The sequence below is a fragment of the Triticum dicoccoides genome, chromosome 4A (genome assembly GCF_002162155.2).
Source record: "Triticum dicoccoides isolate Atlit2015 ecotype Zavitan chromosome 4A, WEW_v2.0, whole genome shotgun sequence".
Lineage (NCBI taxonomy): Eukaryota > Viridiplantae > Streptophyta > Magnoliopsida > Poales > Poaceae > Triticum > Triticum dicoccoides.
The window spans coordinates 145,925,497-145,932,217 of record NC_041386.1 but is presented as its reverse complement, the minus strand read 5'-3'; positions in this window follow the sequence as shown (position 1 = coordinate 145,932,217).

The following is a 6,721-nucleotide window of genomic DNA, read 5'->3' as shown; positions in this document are numbered from 1 at the left end:
CCCTTTGTCATCGGTATGTTACTTGCCCGAGATTCGATCGTCGGTATCTCAATACCTAGTTCAATCTCGTTACTGGCAAGTCTCTTTACTCATTTCGTAATACATCATCTCGCAACTAACTCATTAGTTGCAATGCTTGCAAGGCTTAGGTGATGTGCATTATCGAGAGGGCCCAGAGATACCTCTCCGACAATCGGAGTGACAAATCCTAATCTCGAAATACGCCAACCCAACATGTACCTTTGGAGACACCTGTAGAGCTCCTTTATAATCACCCAGTTACGTTGTGACGTTTGGTAGCACACAAAGTGTTCCTCCGGTAAATGGGAGTTGCATAATCTCATAGTCATAGGAACATGTATAAGTCATGAAGAAAGCAATAGCAACATACTAAACGATCGAGTGCTAAGCTAACGGAATGGGTCAAGTCAATCACATCATTCTCCTAATGATGTGATCCCGTTAATCAAATAACAACTCTTTGTCTATGGTTAGGAAACATAACCATCTTTGATTAACGAGCTAGTCAAGTAGAGGCATACTAGTGACACTCTGTTTGTCTATGTATTCACACATGTATTATGTTTCCGGTTAATACAATTCTAGCATGAATAATAAACATTTATCATGAAATAAGGAAATAAATAATAACTTTATTATTGCCTCTAGGGCATATTTCCTTCAGCGGGTTCCTCCTCCAAGTACTTCATAGAAGATTTTGAACACAAAGGTAGTGTCCGGCTCTTCAAAATAAGTTTCCACATATTGCCATAGAGAGAATAATATTTACACAAATCTAATCTGCTGACGTATTCCGTAGCGTGATCACACCATGGCCAAGTCTTTATTAGAATCGTTTTACTGTCCCACCTCAGCGCGTTTAGCAAGGCGGTTTCCTTGGCACGTCTTGTCAAAGCAGAGATCGTGTCCCCTTATTCTGGGATTCTCATCAATACGGGCGTGGGTAACCCAGTCGTAACCGTTGGTATGTTTTCTCGATCAAAGGCGAGTCCCAAACGGTCACGGGGAGGGCCCTTGGTGTTCAACCTCTTATAAAGAGACCATGGCCTTACTCCTTTCTTTCAATCTCAAATGAGTTCGCCCTCTGCCTCGAGTTCCAACACCCAAGGCTCCAGATTTCGGGCACTTCGGACCTTCGACAATGTCCGGTTCCGACCTTTGAGGCCGATGGATGCCCTCCTCCGTCACGGAGGAGGACGCGCTGAAGTTGAGAGAGGCCAGGTTCTTGATCGGCGAAATCCCGCATAGGCTGCCTGCTCAAGGGAAGGTCATTCCCACTCCCAAGCCTGGTGAGAGTGTGGTGTTCATGTCTCACTTCCTTCGGGGGCTAGGCTTCCCGGCGGATCCCTTAGCGAGGGGGGTCATGTTTTATTATGGGCTGGAATTTCACGACTTAGCTCCGGAGTCCATCCTCCATATTTCCTCATTCATCGTCGTGTGTGAAGCCTTCCTCCATATCACTCCTCACTTCGGACTATGGCTCAAGACCTTCAAAGTAGAGCCGAAGATGATCGAGGGACGGCACGCGGAGTGCGGAGGTGCTTTTATAAGCAAGAATGCTGGTGCTCCATGGCCCGAGGGATCTTTTCAAGGGGAGTCCAGCTTATGGCAACGAGAGTGGTTTTATATCACAGCTCCCAGGAGCACCAAGTGGGTGGCGTTGCCTGCTTTCCGCTCGGGTCCCCCGCCACGACTGGCGTCATGGGTCAATAAGGGGCAGGATTGGGGGTCAGCAAAGGGCGTGCCCCTGTTGCATGGCTGCATCCGAGATCTCCTAGAAAGAGACATCAGTCTAGTCGTGGTGACGCAGGTTATGTTAATTCACCGAGTTCTGCCCTGCAAACATTGCCCCCTCCGCCTGTGGGAGTTCAACCCGGAGGGACCACGAGTTCTCCAACATTTTCTTGGCATGACGCCCGTGGAGATGTACAAATTGTTCTTCGGACCACAAGTATTGTGTCCGGATTCTACGGAGGACGCAGGTCTGAGCTGCAATCGTCCGGATACTCAAGTAAGTAGCCTTGTGCCCGGAGTCGCTATCCATATATTTATCATAAAATTGCCCCTAAAAGAGTTGTCCTTTAAACAGGAGTGGATAGCGAAAGCAAAGCTAATCAGGTGTCCGGCCCCCCTCCCCGAGACCACGCCGGATCCCGTGCTAGTCAGGATGTTGGAAGTTGTGCCTTCGGAGGAAAGCGAGGGAGGGGACAAGGAAGCTACAGCCTCCTCGAAGAAGGTTGTCCGGAAGGGAGGAATCGAAAATTCCTCTCCTCAGGGGAAGAAGAGGACCGCCTCTGACGACCCGGAGACCATGGCTTCAAAGCGGGCAAAGAAATCTTCGTCAGAGGGTCCTACGCCGGGGGATACTTCGGCCGAATTATGCCCTCAAGGGGATCAGCCCTCCACCGAGCCGAAAGTAGAGAGGAGTTTTTCTTTTTAAGAAATGAGAGAAATCCTTGCATTATATCTGAGAAGAGTAATCGAAAATTTACCTTGTAGCTCGGACCTTAGCCCTTCTCAGCAGAGCTCGTCTTCGGGGGATCTTCTTCCGGAGATGATGGAGAGTAGAACACCTCCCCCTGCCGTACCGCCTTGCGAGGTGGGCGATCCTGGGGTATTGTCGTGGAGGGTTTCTCCGAATCCGGCAGGGCCGGAAGGTAGTCATATGGCCCCCCAAAGCCCTTCGCGTCCGGCCTTCAAAAAGGGCCATCGGACGAGTCCGGCACCGTCTAGTGCGCGGTCGGAGGAGCTGAAGGATCTTCTAGGGCGAGCATCTATCTTAGAGGAGCACCGTGCATTGAAGGGTACGGTCATTGAGAGGATTTCATCCGCGGAGAGCGGATTGCACGAGGCCGTCAGGAGTTTACTGACAGGTTTTGAGGTACGTGAAATAATGTATCCTTTTTGGACAGTTGCGCATAAATAAGATGCGCCCTGTGTAGATAGTAGCCCCTGAGACTCTGTGCGTTGTCAAAAGTGACGGCGCGCAGAGGATCATAATCCCAGGTCTAATATGCCACCTTCATACATAGGTGGCGAAGTGTCGGGTGGCCAGCCAGACTGATGAATTTGCCGAGCTAAAGCGGCAACTTGACATGGTAGATGCCGACATCACGCTTGTCAACAAGCGGCTTGACGAGGCACAAGGTATATAATTCCTCCGGCGGCACCTGGTAAGAGGAGCTTTATGCCAGTATCTTACAATGTGTGCGCTTGATGCAGATGGTGCTGCTGCCATGGAGAATCTTTGGGCGGAACTTGCCCGAGCCAAGGAGCAAGCCAGGAAAAGTGATGCGACTGCCGGAAAGGCAATTGAAGAGCTGAAAGCCGAACAGGCTGCTCACTACCGAAGCAAGAAGGAAATGGTCGAGATGGCTATGAAGCTGAAGAGCGCTGCTGACCGTTGCAAGCTTCTTGAAAAAGAAGATCAGGCGGAACAGACGGGCCTGGAGAAGGCCGTTGCCGATGCCAAGGATGCTCGCTCTGCGATGAGAGCTATGAAGGAGGAGCTGCGTCAGGCCGGAGAGATCGCAACTGGAAAGCCCTTTATGCTGCGGAGGAAGTTCTTTGATCCTAAACATGCTCCGTTATGCCGGATGTGGAGTACGGCGGACACCTATCTGGATTTGGCAGCGAGTGCCGCAGATGCGGCCGAACACTTCCAAGATCAAGAAGATCGCGAAGTGCAAAAGCTCTTTTGGTGCAGTTCCACAATCCGGAGCGTTCACTGTCATTAGCCGATCGTTTGGCCGAATGGGCCGAGCTAAATAGGTTGTCCGGACTCGCCATGAAGTATGTCATGAGTCATCTGTGGCTAGAGAGGCTAGAGCCAAAAAGTTATTTCAACTTGGTGGAGCAGTTCCTTGGTGCGGCGCCGCATATCAATGCGATGAAGAGGTCAGCATGCATAGAGGGTGCGCGGATGGCTCTTGCCCGTGTCAAGACATACTGGGCGGAAATGGAGGCCACCGTTGTTGCATCCCCAGACTCGGATGGAAGCCGAGTACCTGCCGAGCACTATTTTCAGGAAGTTCTGCAAGGCGCTCGTTTAATAGAGACGTAGTGCTCGAAGGATACTATATTCGAATAGCATATATTATTGTAAAACAATATTCTGATAAATTGTAGAAGCTTTTTATACTTGTGCCTGCAAGTATTATAATACCTCCTGTGCGGCCGTTTAACATATATGTATATATAATCTGAAAGATGGTAGTCGTCGGCTTCAGCCCCCACGCACATAATGCGGGGGTGTTCGCAGAAGGCGCATTTTCACACTTGATCCAACGTCTTGGTACTACAAAGGAGGTGATAGCGCAGCGAACTAGGCAATCGAACTATGATGCTTTATTACTTTCACTTAGCCATAGGAGTTTGACAGGGAGGCTACTTATATAGCCCCTAGTGGCGCCTGCGCTCGCCCGAACTCGGGGCGCGTATGTGCCTGGCCGGGAAGCGGCCCTTCATTAATGCGGAGGAATCCTAAAGATTCCGGTAAGTCATCGAGTGGTTGACCAGTCTCACGCTATATCATGACAGTCAGTTTTCGGCTTTCTCTACTGAGGTGCTCGCCTGGCTGAACCGGGGCACAATCGCAGTAGTTCTCCTGGTGCCACCTTAGCCGATAGAGCGGAACATAAGGTAGCAAAACACAGGAGCCGGGCAAACCCAACATTTGACCAAAGACATGATTCGGAGCTGATGCATATAAGGCCAAACTCGCGACGCCGAACACTCCCTAAGGTATTCGGTCTTCATGAGGGCGGGCGGAATAACGCCCTTAGTAATAAGCCCCTAGTGTCCAGGTACGCGCAAAACTCTGACGTGGCCACATGCCAAAACGCCAGCCTCCTCCTTGGTTATACCAAGAAACCAGGGGATGTGTATCAACAAGAGACAGTAAAAAAGGTTTACACAGGGTCTTAATCTGAAAAGAATCCTTGGAACGGGTCCCTGTTGCACGTCTGCGCCTGTGTCTCCGTTGTGCCGTATCCTGGACGGGCATAGCACGGTGTTCATCTGTAAAAGAGAGGAACTTAGTTGAAGAAAGATCATGCCGAACATGAGTTATACTAAATAAACAAAGTATAAATCGAAATGGGTAAAATTGAGCTTTATTGTCTCTTGTTTTATATGCGCGGAGCCCCTAGTACAGGGGTATACGGCTATTAAGCCTTTATCAATTGTATGTTTATGTCGGACTCGTCTAGCCGTGTATGTGGTCTTGATGACCTGTTTAGGTGCTTTGGCTGGTGAAGCCGCTTTATTGTGGGGTTGTCAAGGCAGCCGCACTGTCTTCCGCGTGGGAGGAACACTCAATGTTTTCCCTTTAATGAGATGATGCCTCGTGGACCGGGCATCTTAAGCATAAGAGATGCATAATGCGGTATTGCGTTAAAGCGGGCGAAAGCTTCGCGTCCCAGCAGTGCTTGATAGCTACTTGAGAATGGGGTGATGTTGAAAGTTAGCTGTTCGCGACGGAAGTTATCGGGGGAGCCGAACATAACTTCTAGCCGGAGAGAACCCATGCAACGGGCATCCGGGCCTGGCGTTACCCCTTGAAAGGGGGTTTTGCTATGGCGAATTTTTGTTGGGTCTATCCCCATGTTGCGGATTGTGTCCTGGTATAATAGGTTTAGACCACTGCCGCCGTCCATCAGGACATTTGTAAAGTGGAGTCCGCCGATTATTGGATCTAATACCAAGGCAGTCTAGCCTACGTTCCGGATACTTCTAGAGTAATCCTGATGGTCGAAGGTGATCGGTTTTAACAACCATTGGCGAGACTCCTTTGGGATAGGCCGTATGGCGCGTATCTCTGTTGGCGCCATTCTGTTCGTCACGTGAAGTAAGTTTACTGTTTTGACTTCTTGTGGGAAATCCTTTTGTTTTCTGGTGCTCTGCTTGTGGGGTTCATCGTCGTCCTCACTTGGTGTGTCGAGCCCCTTGTGTTCGGCGTTGAGTTTGCCGGATTGCTTGAAAACCCAACAATCTCTGTGGGTATGGTTCGCAGGCTTCCCGGGAGTACTGTGTATTTGACATATCTTGTCCAAGATTTTGTTTAAGTTGGATAGCTCGTTCCTGTTATCCTTGAGGGGCGGCTTTCTCTGATTCTGCCGCGAGCTTTTGAATCCGGCGTTGACCGCCGTGCTCTTTGGGCTGTTTCCCTTATTTCGGCGCTGGTCCTTGCTGCGTCGGGGTTTTCCTTTTCCATCCCTAACTTCGGATGTACTTGGGTCGCTGGTGCTACATCTTGCCAACCAGCTGTCCTCTCCTGCACAAAAGCGGGTCATGAGGCTTGTTAATGCGGCCATTGTTCTTGGCTTTTCTTGGCCGAGGTGTCTGGCGAGCCATTCGTCTCGAATGTTATGCTTAAAAGCTGCTAGGGCTTCGGCGTCCGGACAGTCGACTATCTGATTCTTTTTAGTAAGAAATCTGTTCCAGAATTTCCGGGCTGACTCTTCGGGCTGTTGAGTTATGTGACTGAGATCGTCTGCATCCAGAGGGCAGACATAGGTCCCTTGAAAATTTGCCCCGAAAGCATCCTCAAGCTCTTCCCAACTTCCAATGGTGTTTTCGGGAAGGCTTTTGAGCCAATGCCGGGCTGGCCCTTTAAGCTTGAGGGGTAAGTATTTTATGGCGTGGAGGTCATCTCCTCTGGCCATGTGTATGTGGAGGATATAATCCTCGATCCAGACCC